The sequence below is a fragment of the Anarhichas minor genome, unplaced genomic scaffold (genome assembly GCF_050575085.1).
Source record: "Anarhichas minor isolate MPS153535 unplaced genomic scaffold, ASM5057508v1 ptg000041l, whole genome shotgun sequence".
Lineage (NCBI taxonomy): Eukaryota > Metazoa > Chordata > Actinopteri > Perciformes > Anarhichadidae > Anarhichas > Anarhichas minor.
In genome coordinates, this window is record NW_027466487.1 from 91,952 (window position 1) to 110,215 (window position 18,264).

An 18,264-nucleotide genomic window follows, 5' to 3' on the forward strand; every position below is an offset into this window, starting at 1 on the left:
TGTATCCAAACTAAATAGTAAAAGTTGAACTTAACATATGAGGATTTATCTCAAGTCTCAAATCTTTGTGGACTCACACATGAAGAAACTTCACTGAAACCAGCCAGAAAAAAAGGTGACACGTTAATGCAGGTGATACATGTGATGCCTTGATTACCAGTGATGAGATGATCCTATAGTACGCCTTGTTATAAGGCTTTATGTTACCCGGCAACAAGAGAGCCGATGACATTGCTGCTCTTCTCATCCGATTTCTGGAGGACCACGATTGTCTGGACAAATAGAACAGCGTTTGGTAAGTGAAACTGCTTTTGTTTTCTTTACATCTGCAGTGTGTTAATTTTGCCTATCGTGTCGTTTATGGATAGTGTTCCCTGATGTAAATAATATTTGAATGGCCCTTGCTCTTTAGTGTGAGCGTTGCTGGATTGTTTTGTCACGTTTTGTTGTAAATATATGTGACTGGTTCTTGTGAGTTCGCTCTTGTCATTGTGGTAATTACATAGATTTTGACCATATGCATTGTCCGTTAATTACGAAGCATACCGTCCTGCGTGGGTTTAGGGTCCGGACAATTGAATCTGTTTGGGCTGTTTTCTTTTACAAACAAGAATGATGGTCTGGAGAAATGGGGATTGTGTGGCGATTGCTTAGCCCTGTTTGAATCAGTTGGGAACAGCTGCCTAAACGCTGCGGGGAGAATGTGGCGTGAGTTTGTGCGTGTTGTTTTCCTTACTAAGCTAGTTTAGCATAGCCTCGCAGAACATACGTGCCTCAGCTGTGTTTTGTTTTGCTTCCGGGGTCAGGCGCTGACCCGGAAACTAAACAGACAGACAGACCGGTGTCTCCACCGAAATCTTTATATTTACTTCTGCATTTTCCAAATGCACTAGTATTATTGTTCGGTTTATAAGCCTCGTACCGAACGGTTTAATACGAATACGTGATGTTACACACCTAGAAACAAATAACCGTAGCTGTGGCGCCATCCTGAGGTTATTAGGTGGTAAGACGGCACATACATTATAATGTGTTATGATTGTGCTTATAAAGCATTAAAGACATGAATTTCATATATGAAAGACATTTATTATTTTACAGTGATAAACGTAAGCATTTTTAACCAATAAATAATTTGTATCAACTCATTTATCAGAAAGTAAAAATAAAGTAAAAATATCTGCTGGTAAACTGAAGTAAAAACATAAAAAAAACTGACTATGATCTCTAATATGAACGTGTCTGTTTATGTTAACTCTTGTGGACACAAACGACTGATCTGATGACTGCAGAGAATGATGGACATTTATTGAGCAACAGTGAAAAGGTTTACACGTGCACAGTAACAGAGCGAGCTAACTGGCCGTCTCTGCATCTTTCAGACTTCCACTAATCTGGCGGTGGTGGAACTGAGACAGGGAGGGGCGCTCTCAGTTTGGGAGAGGAGCAGCAGGAGTCGGTGGCGAATGTGCAGGATGTGGAGGAGGACAAAGCATCTCTGGTACACAGCTCTGGTAGAAGGGATCGTCCTCATCGGCTCTCTATCAGCTCCTTGTGGATCTGGATGTGAAGTCCAACAGGGTCTGGAGGAAACCACAAAGAACATGTGTTGTATTGAAATAACACGCATCACCAACCCTCCATTAAAAAAAATCAGATGAGCTGAAGAAGCACAGCTGCACACTGAGACACTACCAAATATCTCACACTGCTGAACATCTGGCTGATCAACTCTACCTTGAGTTGAGGAGGAAGAAGAGCGCTCTCTGGTCCATGAAGTTCAGCATCACAGTCAGTCAATGTGTGGAAATAGCTGTGAGGAGAAGAAGGATGTAAACAGAAAGGCAGCTTTACTTCTTCAGCCCAGACATGTTATTATGACACAGCTATGTTTCTGTTTGTTATCTGAGAGGTGATATTTACGAGTGTGTCTCTGGTCCTTGCTGTTCCTCTATGGTCTTCACATGGCAATAGGAGAGGAGGCAGCAGTGCAGGTTGATGGAGGAGGCTTCAGGTGGAGCTAGAGTCATCTGGTAGCGTCTTCAGGTGGAGGCCGAGGTTGATGGCTGCAGGTGAAGGTTCAGGCGGCAGGTGTCTGCGAGGATCTGCAGGTGGAGGCAGCAGCAGTGATGGTTGTTGGTAGAGCCTGTAATTGGAGAAAACAGATGGATATTCAATTCAATTCAATTAATTGTTGTATAGCCCAAAATCACAAATTACAAATTTGCCTCAGAGGGCTTTACAATATGTACACATTTGACATCCTCTTGTCCCGGAACCCTCACATCGGAACAGGAAAAACTCTCCCAAAAAAAACCTTTAACGGGGTAAAAAAAGGAAGAGGCCTGTGGGAGAGCAACAGAGGAGGGATCCCTCTCCCATGATGGACATAAGTGCAATAGATGTCATAACAGAATTACAACACATTCAATGAAATTACAACACATTGATTATATCAGATAATAGGCAGACAGCTAAAGGAAAAGCCTAAATTCGGCAAATTCAAAAGTAATGTCGCAAAGCCACACAGCTCTCAGAGTACAAGTCCAAAGAGCTCCCAGTGTTACAGATGTGGTGGTATGCCCCACCCTGAAAACGAGTGCCCTGCTAAGGATGCAGAGTGCCGTTCCTGTGGGAATAAAAGGTCACTACCAGCGTGTGTGCCTTGCTGGTAAAGCCGTGCTTGGTCTTGAGGAAGAGGAGGAGAGTTTCTTTCTCAGCTCTGTGACATCTGATGCTGATCCATGGACTGTTGATATAGACGTTAAGGACAAAACTTTCACTTTCAAACTTGACACCGGAGCGGATGTCACTGTTTTAAAACAGTCTGTTTTAAGAGCATTCTTTCCAATGCACAGCAGACTGTGCTCCAGAAGGCAGAGAAGCCTTTACTTGGTCCAGGACGGATTCCTCTAGATGTGTTGGGGTTCACTAGACTGCTGCTGAGGATAGGAGCCAAGCAAACCATGGCAAAGGTCTATGTGGTCAAAAACCTGCGCATGCCATTGTTGCCAGCCATAGTGGCCCTTACTCATTCGTGTTGACAGCATAGACATGGCGACCCTAAAGTCAAGCTACCCCAGGCTATGCAGTGGCCTAGGGGAGGTACAACGTTATGAGATAGAAAGTCGAAATTATCAGATAGAAAGTCAAAGTTATGAGACAGAAAGTTATGAGATAAAAAGTTAAAGATGGATAGAAAGTCTCGAACTTGAAGGATAACAGAATCTATAACTGTAGGATGGTCTTAAAATGCTAAACATTATTAGCCTTGCAGTTCTCTCCTGAACGCTTGGTCACTTGAAAAGAAGGATTTCACATCCTGCTTCGCTCTTCACGTCGTGCTAGCTTTCTCTGGAGTACAGTGTCTTCTAGTGGCTTTAGTGGCAACATCATTGTTCCCACTAGGTCAGTCACTTATAAAACTATTGCTGGAATAAACAAGTGTGCTCACTTTATAACATATTGGCTGTGCATGAAAACAAAATGCATAACAATGTGACAACACATTGGTGGGCATCACACTCACAACATGTTATCTTTGTGCTAATCATCATATGGGCCTTGACAGGTTGCACACTCCAGTCTGACCCATTAAAGTGCTCACTATTCCCACTCCAACGACAGCGATGCCAACAAACAATCCTGCTTTCAGTATACCTTTGGCACAGCGAAACCACTGTGTGGTCCGAGTCTCAGCAGCTGGAGCCGGCAAGAGGCTCTCTTCAGACTTGACATCATTGTCATGCTTAGACCACTTTAGCTCCTGCTCAAGGTTATTAATTTGGGCCGACTTAACATCATTGTCATCCTTAGCTCCCTGCTTAGCTCACTTTAGCTCCTGCTCAAGGTTATTAATTTGGGCCGACTTAACATCATTGTCATCCTTAGCTCCCTGCTGAGCTCTCTTTAGCTGCTGCACAAGGTCATTGATTTGGGCCGACTTGACATCATTGTCATTCTTAGCTCCCTGCTTAGCTCACTTTAGCTCCTGCTCAAGGTTATTAATTTGGGCCGACTTAACATCATTGTCATCCTTAGCTCCCTGCTTAGCTCTCTTTAGCTGCTGCTCAAGGTCATTGATTTTGGCCGACTTGACATCATTGTCATCAGCTTCCTGCCTAGCTGTATTTAGCTGCTGCGAAAGGCCATAGATTTGGGCCGACTTGACACTATTGTCATGCCTACCCACCTTTAGCTCCTGCTCAAGGACATTGATTTTGGCCGACTTGACATCATTGTCACACTTAGACCACTTTAGCTCCTGTTCAAGGTCATTGATTTGGGCCGACTTGACATCATTGTCATCCTTAGCTCCCTTTAGCTCCGGTTCAAGGCCATTGATTTGGGCCGACTTGACATCATTGTCATGTTTAGACCACTTTAGAAACTGCCCACGTTTATTCATTTGGGCCGACTTGACATTATTGTCAAGCCTAGCTCCCTGCTGAGCTCTCTTTAGCTGCTGCACAAGCTCATTGATTTGGGCCGACTTGACATCATTGTCAACCTTAGCTCTCTTTAGCTGCTGCACAAGCTCATTGATTTGGGCCGACTTGACATCATTGTCATCCTCAGCTCCCTGCTTAGCTGTCTTTAGCTGCTGCACAAGGCCATTGATTTTGACCGACTCGACATCATTGTCAACCTTAGCTCTCTTTAGCTGCTGCTCAAGGCCATTGATTTTGGCCGACTTGACATCATTGTCAACCTTAGCTCTCTTTAGCTGCTGCTCAAGGTCATTGATTTTGGCCGACTTGACATCATTGTCATCCTTAGCTCCCTGCTTAGCCCTCTTTAGCTGCTGCACAAGGCCATTGATTTTGACCGACTTGACATCATTGTCAACCTTAGCTCCCTGCTTAGCTCTCTTTAGCTGCTGCTGAAGGTCATTGATTTTGGCCGACTTGACATAATTGTCATCCTTAGCTCCCTGCTTAGCTCTCTTTAGCTGCTGCTCAAGGTCATTGATTTTGGCCGACTTGACATCATTGTCATCCTTAGCTCCCTGCTTAGCTCTCTTTAGCTGCTGCTCAAGGTCATTGATTTTGGCCGACTTGACATTATTGTCATCCTTAGCTCCCTGCTTAGCTCTTTTTAGCTGCTGCGCAAGGTCATTGATTTGGGCCGACTTAACATCATTGTCATCCTTAGCTACCTTTAGCTGCTGCGCAAGGTCATTGATTTGGGCCGACTTAACATCATTGTCATCCTTAGCTACCTTTAGCTGCTGCTCAAGGTTATTAATTCGGACCTGCTGATTCAACATTTGACGCTCCCTAAATTGATTAATTTGTGCCGGATTCATATTTATTTATTCAAATAAGGAAGGAATAAATAGCTGTACTGTGTGTCTTGAAAGTTCTCAATAACTGTGGACAAAGTCTGGGGTAGGTAGGCTTTATAGTTTCTTTGCCTTTGATCTGGACAAATGATTGTGCCTTTCATCTCTTTGTGACGTCATGCCGTTCTAGAGTCTGTTTTGCCTTTCATCTTGAGAATCTTGAGTCATTCTATGCGCCAGCTGTGGCCATTCGGAGACCGGGCGGCCGCTGGCAGACCCGCTGCGGGATGTTTTCCATGCTAAATCCCTTGTGTAGACTAAATTACTATCGCCGGTGATGAGTGATTTATTTATTCATGCTGTGCGTCAGATCGCATTCCTGTAAATTGTGCGATGATATCGTTAGCCAACATGCGTCTTCTGCAACGTCCTTATTCTCTGATTATAGCTTATCCTCTTCACTTGATTCTAGCCGAGGTTTCTAGACCGTCTGGTCCATACATTAGAGCAGAGGTAGCCAACACGGTGCCCGCGGGCACCCTGTCGCCCGCAGGGACCAAGTGAGTCGCCCGCAAGACATGTTCTAAAAATAGCACTAGTCATTATGGAGCTCCGTCTAAAATTGTAGTTGTTGTTCTTTTTTTAATCAAAAACGCTTGCAGAGAGTTAAGAGTTGGGTACCCGGAGGCGCACGGCGGACAGCCGGGACGAGGCTGGCGGACCACACTAGGTTTTCAGGTTCTGAATGGCGGGCGCATCCCGTTGGTGCCAGACGCGAGCTGCGAGCGCACCCCGTCGTCAGGTCCGTAAATCCTCGGAACAGGCCGCGGGGCAACAACTCAGGGGTGGCGGGGGTAGAGGCGAGGCAACACAATCCGACCGAAAAGGCCCAGACTAGAGGTTTGAACGCGGGTAGCCCTTCGTACTACTCAGTACTACTCAGTACCCTTGAAGTAGCTCTCAGTTTCAAAAAGGTTGGTGACCCCTGCATTAGAGGGAGAAGGAGGCGAACTGTTGCTGCGCCTGCACGACTTCATTCGTACACTCACTCTTTCTGTTGTATTGAGGACAAACCGATAAGCCAGAGATGGACTTGCTGCTGCAGGACTAGGGGAAAAACGTCTTGCATTCCGAGGTAAGTCAGGCATCATGATGGACAGACGTATTTTTCTTGAATCAAGTTACCTTTCAAAAACATTAAACGTTATTATATTTCAAGTTAGATCGATTGTTTGTATTATTATCTTCTATTTTCAGGTAGTCGTACTGATCCAGATGACTTTAGAGAATTTATTTTAGAGGCATATCCAAAACTCAGACAAGGGGGAGGATTTGAGTTGCTCAAAATCTCTGGAACAACACGAAGTCGCCAAATGGTGTGTTACATCATTTATTCCAATAAATTGTTGCTCTCTACATATCAACTCATCCAGTATTAATTGGAATAATTTAAAAACTATTTTTAGATTGGAAAATTCTTTCAAATCCCAGTGAAGCAGCAAAGAGATTCAAAGAAGACATTTTAAGCCAGCATGCAACTAGAAAATCATTATATCTTACCATGGATCTTGGAGACAGTGCAGAGGACAGTCCTTTCTTTTTATAAGATGGCTAATGTTGAGTGGGCTTGCCCCTTGACATGCACACTCGAGGGTAAATTGGTTACACACGCAAAACTAAAGGTAAAAAATTATCATCTATTCATTTAACTGATGTCTGTACTGTGTATTTTGCTTTTTCAGGAGATCCAGCAATTGGTGATGACGTGACTCGCCATTTCTTTGCAAGCATCATGTCCAAACTTCAGTATGGTTTTGAGATGACTTTTAAGTGAATATTCACTTTGGCTGACGGCTGGTTGTCAGCTATCAGGCTCTGTGTTTGGTTTGTAGAAAATACCTAAAACCTTAAAAAAACAAACAAATGTGACGCAGCTGCTGTGGCCCTGTAGGTTTCTACAGGATCACCCAAAGTATTCAGTGGCTGATTGATATTTCCTTACTAATTCTGTATGAAAGTTTGAATGTCTATGTCCTTTACATTCTGCACTATCAATGTTCTTTCACTTTTCTCTTTTAATTGAAGTACCAGGAGGAACTCTTCTTTTTGAGGGGGAACAAGATCATCTGATTCCCTCCACTTGGCATTACCTTTTGGAGAGTGACTTCTTTGTTGCTGCTGGCCGAATGCTTGGTCATTCATTCCTCCATAATGGGCCATGCCTTGGAGGACTCAGCCCAGCTATCCTGCATGTGCTCTTTGGTGGATCCCCAGAAGAAGCCATAATAGATATTAAGGACTGTGCTGACCTTGACATCCGTGAAACAATCAAAGTGGTAAAATACATTTTTCCAGTAAGATTTGAATGATAAAAATTCGGGGCAAGGACAATAAAAGTAATACCTGATGTCAGCAATTTTTCTCAGATATTTATAATGCCACAATCACATAATTTACTAATTTAAACCAGCAGGGGGTGCTGAAGCAATATTAAAACCATAAACGTAAGTCCATTTCTTTAAAACATGTGATTATAGTGACGGATGTCATCATGTGAAATGTGTTTTTAGAGCAAACACAGTTTTAACAGGTTCCCAACATGCTGTTTAAAAGGGATACAAAATGACATTATTTGGGATGTGGTTTGAGACCAGTGGGTGTCAACCACGTGAGATTCTGGAGGCTCTTTCCACTTCACAACTTACTCTGGTAAGATTAAAGTCAACAAAGCTCTCAACTGGCTCATTGATTCATTAACAATGGCTGATAACTTGCCCTCTAAATTGCTGTAACATATGTAAATCTCTCTGAAACTCATTTATATCTGTTTTTTATCCTCCATTTCTGTCAATTCCTCACATTCCATCTTACCTCTCCTTATCTCTCCGTTACCATTCTTGCCAATTATATCCACATCTTCACCTCTGCTCCCGGTTTCCTCTCCTCCTACCAGGCAGACCACCTGGTGCGGCGAGGTCGCCCCTTGGTGCAGCAGGAGTCTGTGGATCTGGACGTCCCGGAGGAAAAGATTCCTAAAAGAGCATCGACCGAGATACTGGAGGCTGAGAGGCTGGAGGATCTAGAGACATGCATGGTAGGCGTGGGTGGAACCGTGTGTTTTAACTGTCCGTGATTTATTTCATGTATTATTATCTAGGCACCTCGTGTTTTTCATGCGACTCAAATTACATTTATTAATTAAATGTTCGATTTAGTTGTATGACGCAAACTACAACCTAATACCACCCTCTACTGGAAAAAAATAGACCTTGGCTACTCTACATTTGCCAAAGACAATTGAGGATAGAATTTACTATTAATTTAAAGAATTGTCTCGATGTTCAGTAAATATCAGAACAGAACTTTTTGCAAAATGCTAAAAACCTGTTTTGCTTTTATAGTTGGCATTTCAGGTTGGTTCATTTGTACTCTATGAGGGCAGATATGTGTGTGTGTGGAGACGTACCTGAGTCTTATTGTTTCCTCATCACCTACCACTCTTTCAAATGTAGTCAACCCTTGGAACGGTTGCTTTTCACCACGTTTGTTTTGTTGATTTTTGTGTTGATGTAATAATGTGTGTGAGTTGGGATGTACAGTAAATGCAGGCTGCAGTCAACAGGAAGCTGCATGTTCTTCGGTCTCTGGTCCTGTCTGTTTCTCTGGTGTCTTGCCCCTCTTTTCATCTTATATCCCTCTCTGTCCTATTCACCTCTACTTTTACAAGAACACCAGCTATCTTTCTTTTGTCTTCACTAGGCTTTACTATGTGTTGTCTTTCTTCCTCTTCAATCTTCTTTTCCTCTGTTCTTCCTTCTCTTTCCACCTTTGCTCCATGGAGATTTTGTGCTGCACCAGTGTAAGTAATTCTCGACTGTCCCTCTAAACTCTCTTTTCAATTCACTTTCTGCTCACGCTGCTCTTTTCCTTTTCTGTCTGTCGTTGCTGCGCCGGCTTGCTTCACATTTCTCTGTGCTACAACACAAAGAGCCTCACGTATTTTAATATTTAATCCTGGTGATGTATTTTAAAGATGGTGTAGAAAAGCTACACTACGAGTATCGTAGGACGCATTTATCTATTACTTCCTCACTCACTCTCCAAATTATTTAACATAGTTGAATACTGATATTTGAAAATTAACTTTTTTGTTATGCATCCAGCCACATTGCACTGTTTCTCTCCACTCAATGCACTATGTGCGTCATCACCACCTTGTAAATGTGGATCACAGCACAATATAATATGCAACATCATAATAAGTACCGTCTAAAAAAACATAATAAGTAACTCTAGAATTTGTTAATAATTACATGATGATGTCTGGTCTTAGTACAAACTATGAAATCTAGTGTAGTTAAAATAAGATGTGGACAGAATCCCAAATAGCCACAGAGTTAGCTGATCAATTTCATGATGTTTGACAGTACTAAAAGCTCTACTGGTCTTGAGTGATAGAAATGACTTGGACAATTTGTTAACAATTACCAGAAATTTTATTTGATTCTGTGCGCCTCTTTCAGATGACTCCAAAATCCAAGAGGAAGAGCATCCACAGCAGAATGCTTCGGCCAGTGTCTCGTGCCTTTGGTAAGCAGTATATTATATTTTTTTTATTTATATGTCGTGACATTTAGCTGTATTAGAATCAAATAGTACATTATCTTTCTGCTTGATAATATAAAAAGCGGATGGATCAGGGTGGCTGGTTTTAATCATTCTGCCTTTGGTCTTTCAAATAATTCCTCAATCTTGTGCTACCTGATGACACGTGGAAGGAAGTACTCTTGAATATTCAATGTGTATCTACAATGAACCTTCTAATGACCGTCTAATCCACAGAGATGGCGTTTGACCTGGACAAGGCCCTGGAAGACGTCCCTATCCATGTGGACGAAGCATCAACTTCATCTCAAACTCCACCTACTCCATCTCAGGTCCTGCCAAAACTGGAGCACCGACCGCCAGGAGGGATGGTGGAGCTGCCGTCCGAGGAGGAAAAAAAGCTGCAGCACTTCACCAAACTGCGACCACGAAGGAACAAGAAAAAGCACTCCAGCAAAATACCTGTGAGTAAAGCTCAGCTGCTTTGTATGGATTTTTAAAGTTCATTTCCAGACATGGTACCAGATCCTTCAACTTCCTCTTTCAGCAAATCAACAGTGCTCCATCTCAGGATGGGGAGCAGAACGGCCTAATGGGAAGGGTGGACGAGGGTGTGGACGAGTTCTTCTCCACAAAAGTCACCAGGATGGACTCCAAGTGAGGATCATGCTTCATTTAGAGTTTTGTCATGAAGGACTGTCTGAATATGTATTCCAGTATAGATGTATTCAACTATACTTGCTTCTAATATTTATATTTTACTATTATGTATTAATTATTTAATACTTTTTTGTCTCTCGTTCTGTCTCCTCTCAGACGTTCCAAGAGTTCAGAATCTCATGATGGAGAGAAGAAGAAGAGTAAAGGAGGATTCCTCAACCTCATCAAACGTTCCACCAAATCCGAAAAAGCAGATAAATTGGACAAATCAGAAAAAAATCAGACGACCCCCCCCCCCCCCCCCCCCCCCAGTTTCGGGTAAGTCAGAGAAAAACCAGGCGACCAATCCAGCTTCAGGTACATCCTCAGCCACTGTAGCCTCGACGGCGGCTTCCATCCCTGAGGAGCCCTCTTCACCAAAGGCCAGCACCTGAGCCAAAGTCCAGGTACAGATGAATATTTTCTTGTTATAGAACAACAGATTTCACAGTACCTCTGAATGTACCAGTCGGCCCCTGATACCCTAATAATTCCTGTCCCTCCTGCAGAGACGCCTCCAGCCGCTCCCAGCACACAGACTACAGCAGCAGCTCAGACCGCTCGGAGGAGCTGAGGACGCCAGACTCCATGGACGAGCCCTGGGAGTGTTCGGACGGCAGGGGCAGCCCTCAGGGAGGCCGGCGGTACCAAGGGTTGCAAATGATGGGCAGCGGCCTCCTCGCAGAGATGAAGGCCAAGCAGGAGAGGAGAGCACACAAGGTGAGGCGGTGTGATTTCAAAAAGCAAAAGATACAAGAATAAGGGAAAAGTAAGGTACTGATGGGAGACGCCACCATGTGGCAAATGTCTTGTGCCTGATTTTAATTTCATAGGACAAGATGAATATGCCCCCCATAATCAAACACAGAATATCCTTATCCTGCAACATCTGTTTTGGGTCGTAACTTGCAAGGCAGTTACAAAGTGAGGTTGTAGTTGCAAAATGTAGTTGATAAAAAAACTCAACTCAAGGTTGAATTACCTGCTTCTTTTGGAGCTGTCTTCAACATGGAAGAGATGATAGTGGTGCTCTTCCTTTCACTTTTGCAAACCATCGCAAAAACAAACACGGCACAAAAGAAAGTCAACAAGAAAGAGAGTGACACTAATAAACTGCAATAAAAAGGAGAAACCCTACTGTAATATGATCAAATTAAGTTAATGAAAGAATTCAAGCTCAGTTTTGCAAGAGATTCAAAAGTGATTATCTTTGAACTCAAGTTAAGCCTTCCACCTGTAGAAAAAAAGGGGTGTTTTAGTAATGCTCCATTTATTTATTTAATAATAAAAAAATGAAATAGTCTATTTTAAGCCAATTCTGTAAAATGAATGTCAAAATAACATGACAGTAAAAGATAAACTTCAAAAGTAAAGTGGTATGGCAGTGAGATATAGAGGGATGCTTCTTTAAATATTTTAGTTTTGGGGACAAAGTGCTCTAAGTGTTCAGTGCTGAAGACAAGCGAGAAAAGTGTGTGTGTGTGTGTGTGTGTGTGTGTGTGTGTGTGTGTGTGTGTGTGTGTGTGTGTGTGTGTGTGTGTGTGTGTGTGTGTGTGTGTGTGTGTGTGTGTGTGTGTGTGTGTGTGTGTGTGTGTGTGTGTGTGTGTGTGTGTGTGTGTGTGTGTGTGTGTGTGTGTGTGTGTATATATACAGGTGTAATGGAGAGACCTATTCAGGAGACTACTTAATACAGAGCTTGGGTGTGTGGGCATTTTCTAACACAAAGGCGCCACCTCCTGTTTGAATGTTGCTTTGCTTTACACGTACAGTCAACAATAAAAGCTTGAAACTCCAAATATACTGTATATAAAACTGACTGCAAAGTGTAAAATATACCAGACTCAAAAAGATGGTCACTACTGGGACTGAAATTCAGCCCAGGACTTTGAGAAGGAGAGGGCTTTTTTTAATGCAAGGGATTTTTTGGGGGGGGGGGGCATTATTGCAGAGTAAAGATAATCTGATGATACTAAAGACCTTCAAGAGACTTTAAGATGTCTTGCTGACACTTGCCTGTTCAGTTTGTATAATCACTTCACCACTGCACTGAATCAAAACAAGAACGTTCTACACTCGTGAATATCGTAATACAATATTTTGTCCTTGTGTCTCCTCTAGTCTTCCAGCCCCGACAGACCTGACAGCAATGCAACAGGTGAGAGTTTTTTTCTGTTGAGATAAACATAGGAAGAAAACAAAACTTTTAACTCAACAGTTAGTGACTCAAGCAGACCTGCAGCTGGTTTTAGTGGATTATTAGTGGATCACGTTCCTGTTTTAGTGTCTGGTTTCATACCCATATGGTACATGAAAATCATTGTGTGCATGATTTTAATTTATTTTTATGCATGTGCCAGCAGCCAAGCCCCAGCCCATCGTCTCAGAAAGCCGCTCTCCCAGTGGCTCAATTAATAAATCAGATCCTCCGACTGGTTCTCCAGAGAAGACCCCTCCTCGTGGCGAGACGAAGCCTGACAAGGCACCTCCTCGTGGCGAGACGAAGCCTGACAAGGCCTCTCGTCTCAGGGCTACGTCCTCCTCGAGTTCTCCTGGGGGGCCAGTAAGTCCCAAACCACCGGTGCCACAGGGAGCGAAGCCTGCCCTGGCTGCCCGACCCTCCATCCCACATAAGCCAAGGACCAGCAGCACCAGCAGGAGCATAGGTACAAGCATTGGATCTGATTACCACACTGTTTATGTCCACATTACTGAGAGGATTGTTGCTGCAGTGGTTCAGTTGTTAATCTTCCTGTCAGATTGTTTGACGGATGAGACCATATTTGTTATAAGCTGATAATATGTTTTTCCTGACAGATGAGAGCTCAGATTCCCCAAACAGTGGTGGCGTGTCTCCTAAAGCCACAGTTCTTCCTCCAACGCTGAAGAGGACGGTGTCAGAGAAAGACAAAGAGGGCCAGAACAGTCTGCAGTCAGGAGGCTCTACGAACAAAACCACTCAGGATGGTGGGTCACAAAATCTGTCTGTCAAAATCTCTGAGTATCTTTTTTTTTTCTCCTTCACCTGAAACCTGTCCTTTGGCCAGAGCAGATTTCCCCTTGAATCTAGAGGAATTATCTAGGGCCTAGACAGACTGATAGATGTTTGATGTCACTGTCAGGTTGTGACAGCAGTATTATGTAACAGGCAGCCCGGCAACTTGGTGATTTATGACTGTCTATGCTCCTTTCCCTCTGATGTTTTTATACATTATGTCCTCTCCTTTGGTCTCCCTTTCTTCTCTCTGCTCTTCCTCCCTTCATTTTCTTTACTCAACGTTATCAGTGACGCCCTCTGGGCCCTGTCAGAGGCACACACATCTGATTCATGTTGATGAGCTTAATTCCTGCTCTTAAGCAAAGGACAACTTCTTTTGAAAGCACTGGCTGCTTAGTTTTTTGTTTTTTTTGTATCATCAATAGAACTTTAATAAAATCAGCGTTTTAACCATATGCATATTGAATAATTCCAGAGACTTAAAAGCTAGAGGATGTAGTTTCTGTTTGCTCAGTGCAGAAAGTGCAATGTCAAAACATCTGCGCCATCAGATGGATTCTTGGACAACAACACATTTTTTAACCAGAAAAAAACCTTTGCTCCTACTTATTAGAGATTTAATGATGCTGGAACAATAAATGTAGGACATGAAAGCATTCAGGGCTTTATAAGAAACGTTTAAAAAAAAAAAGACTTGCACATTGTCCTCCCTTGTCTGAAAGCACTGTACATATATGACCATATGCGTCAGATGCAGATCATTACAGAGTCAATCGAGAGCCATTAGGTGGCGGTATACACAAGGGAATGTTTAGTTCCTTTTGCATGTTGAAGAAGACGATCAAGAATAGTGAAGTGGCAGTGTGGAGCAGAATCCCTTTTAAGTACTCTATCCCAGCATGCTTTGGGCAGAGAGTAGGGAAATATTCTTAAACGATTATCAGTCAATCGAAGGGATAACAATCTGTATATCCTTAATAAAGGTTTACAACTTGTGCTGTATATCTAAGAATCCATTGTTTCTGCTACAGTTGTAATCGTGCACTCCTTTGCACATTTACTAAGACGTTTTTGGCAGCAGATTGCTCGCAAAGATAAGGGTGAATTGTTGCGCTTTACATCACTTATTGCTGTAAAGCCTCGGTTATCCTCCAAAACGGACACTAAGAGCTGCGTATGCGTAGTTGTTCTGTCTGTGCTCGATGCCTGCGTTCTACACATGCACAGAAGACTGCTCCACTACCTCTTGTAACGTACAACAACGTACGATGCGGTCGTCACCCTCTGATGAAGAAACTGTAGCAGTATACGTAATATCAGATATATTTAAACAAAATGTGTAGTTTCAACAATTTCCCTCTCTTCCTCACCTTTCTTTTCTCTTCCCCTATCTTCCCCTTATTCTAAGCATTGTCAACACTTGCTGTCATTTTCATCTTCTCCCTCTCTTGTTTTTTAGTGAGGGCGGGGTTTGTGTCGGACTCTGTTCAGCGACCCAGCCGTCTCCGTACCAACTCTGAGGATCATGGCTCCTTCAAGACCAAGGACCAATCTCCAAACCCAGACAAGGACAAGGCAGCGGGCAAAAAGTCCTCAGACTCTGGGGAGGAGGCAGACAAAGACTTTATTTTAATATGAGTAAGAGAAATTCACAGCAAAAACCTGTTGACAAGTCTCACATGTTTTCCTTTTAGAAAAGCAACTAAAGGAGGACTATAATCAATAATCATTAATTGATATGTTTTCATTTATATTAGCGGTTGTACCTGTAGGTTTTGTCTGACCGCAAAGTACAAATCCTCTTTGGTTTGCAGGAAGACCTGCTGTAGTGTCATGCAATACACCGTTTCAAATTCAAGTTTGGTTGTCTATGACAAGATAAAACTAATGATATTAACACTTGGGGTAATATCCTCTGTAATCTTTTTTTAGTCACAACTTGTCACCTAGTAAACCAAACTGTGCTAAGTCTCCTAAGAGCTTCCTCCTCACAGACGGCCTTTTCTCCTTTTTTCATTCCTACTCTCTGCCGTCAGGTGAAAATCTCATGTCTCTCAAAAAATAACCTTTTCAGGGTTTGAGGAAACGGTTCCTGAAGTTTTCAAGCATCTTCAGCCAATGACTACTGAATCTTGAATGACGTTTGTAAACCACAAAAAAAAAAGATGCTTCCAGGAACCAGCAGACTTTTTGTGCAAAAGACAGAGAGAGAGAGAGAGACTGTGAAAATATGAGTGGACATTAAAAAAAAATTCTCTTTCCTTGTCTAATAGCTCTTCTCCCAGGGACCAAACACATGTAACAATAATATCAGGATCACTGTACTGTACTTGATCTCAAACATACAACCAGACCAGGACCCAATGGCATTCGTTTCCTTCTATATATTTGTATAGATTTTTCTATATGCTATTATCAGTATGTGCAAGTTACTTTTCTCCGGACTTCAGAGGTGACTGAATCCATTATGCAATTCATCTTTTTTTTTTTCAGGAAAATACAGGTTCAGCTGAGAATCTCAGCCCACCATAAATCAGAAATACACATTTGATGTAGCTTATCTAACAGCAAAACCACAAGTCCCTTAGAGGAGACTACATCAAACATCCCGTCTGAACTCTTGTTTGTCTCTGTGTGGGAGAGTTGGAGTAACCATATGAAGTGTTGCTTTGAGAGGACTGTGGTGCACTATAACATCACTGATCACCAATCCATACGGCTTCAGCACTGTTAACTAACACTGTTCTGTGTTTAGACACTGTGAGAAAAAAAAAAAAAAACATTTACTGTATCATGATACCTTTAAACTGCGGATGTCTTTTTTCTGCTGTTTGTGGGGGAAAGGAGTATGTGTCTGTCATTAAAGAGCAATACAGAGGCCCATCATAAACATGTCTGTGGTGCTTTATGGTAAAGAAAAAGAAAACAGCATTATGTCTAGCTGGAACTTGTCAAAACAAATGAGAATATAGATCATTGCTAAACTCTGTCACACATACTCTGAATTGCTCTTAAAGACAGATTAATTCCTCACTTCTGGTAGCACTACCTGGTGTGCCGATGGTCCAATGAAAGCTTACTCAAAAACAGGATGTTATAATGTTATGTATGTAATGTTGTGTATAATAATCTGCTTGAAGGTAACATGGAAACCACTGACATTTGCTTTCAATTTCAGAAGCTATTTTGTCTTATCTTTGTGTGAAAGCGGCACACTGAGGGAACTCCAGCCTTCAAACACTTCAGACTTGACCTTCAGGGATTTCAAATTCAGTTCACTTTCAATTTATTCTGTCCAAAGACAAGTTTTGAACTTTAAATGATAAGGAGTTGGCATTTGTTAGAAAACGATTGAGAAAACAGTGCCTGAAGGAAAAGTGCACAGAGGGTAGCTGGATTTTGACCACAGGGACCTGTAGGCTAGTCTGTATGTAGCGTTTTCAGGACCTGAACGCTACACAACAACAACGACGACGACGACACACATTGGTCTCAGGCCTCATCTTTGTCTTTTAACAGCGAGAAATGCCCTTTTCACACTGCTACACAGTCAGCATACAGATTCTAAAATCATGTTCAAAATCATTCATCTGATTAATTGGTTACGGTTAAAAAAATTCAGATTGTGTGTCAACTAATACCTCTACAGATTGTACCCTTAGCGTTGGATTTTTTGCTTTGAATTATAAACATGCAGTTTCACTAATATTAGAAAAAGCGGTTGGGACAGACATTTAGCCTTTGCATTAAATTATACTGCATTCATCTCATATTGGGGTTACTATAATTACCAGTTAACTTACAAATACCATCGACATCCAAGTTGTAATAATAACTCTGAAAAATTGTTCTGAAAGTTTTCCTTAAAAAACAAACAAACATGGACGCCTCACGTCAGTCAAGGGAAATAACCCAAATTGAAAGGATAGAATGCTATATTGTCAAAGCATATTGTTTAAACCCTTATCCAATCAACTTTGCAGTCATACAAAGGGATGACAGAAACACTTGTCGCACGTCATAAACATGATAATCTGTCTCATTTCTGTTGAATAAATACCTGAATGTGAGATCCAACTAATGCTTCATTATATCAATGATATATATCATTATATCTAGTTGTTGTGTGCCAAACTGTGCTCCAACATTAAACATTAAATGTACACCAGACCTCACTCTTTATGCCCAGTGTGAAAAGGGCACAACTTGTATTTTGTTGTACCATGCAAGAGTTATTTTAGTCACAGCCAAAAGTCTTACTGGTGCACCTTTTCCTGTGACGTCTATGGATGTCTCTTTGAAGGATTATGATGAGATTTTGGTTTTTTTGTCACTAATCATGGCTCGGAAATAACACTGTTCCTTCTGTATGTAGTTAATCTAGTGTCTGATGTCAACAACTGCTTTGATTTACAGTCAAAGTCCCAAAACTGAAACATTACTTTTAGTTTGAAATATGCCATATCCTGATGGAAGGAAATCATATGGACACCTCCTCTCTCTGTTTTTGTTTTCTGTTTCGTATTTCAGAAGCAGCTGGCTGTGTTTCTGTCAAGTTGTGTGAAAGACTGTTGGTGCACGGAGTGGAGAAAGTGAAGATAACCAGTAACACTGAGTCTTGACTCCTGAGTCTACATGTGTGAGACTGCATGATGTGGCTGTGAGTTGTACTGTATGTATA

General features: G+C 42.1%; 1 pseudogene; it reads left to right on the top strand.

Annotated features, from left to right (window-relative positions):
• Positions 1-88: 88 nt before the first annotated feature.
• LOC142969715 (F-actin-uncapping protein LRRC16A-like) lies at positions 89-17,660 on the top strand (annotated as a pseudogene).
• Positions 17,661-18,264: the final 604 nt, after the last annotated feature.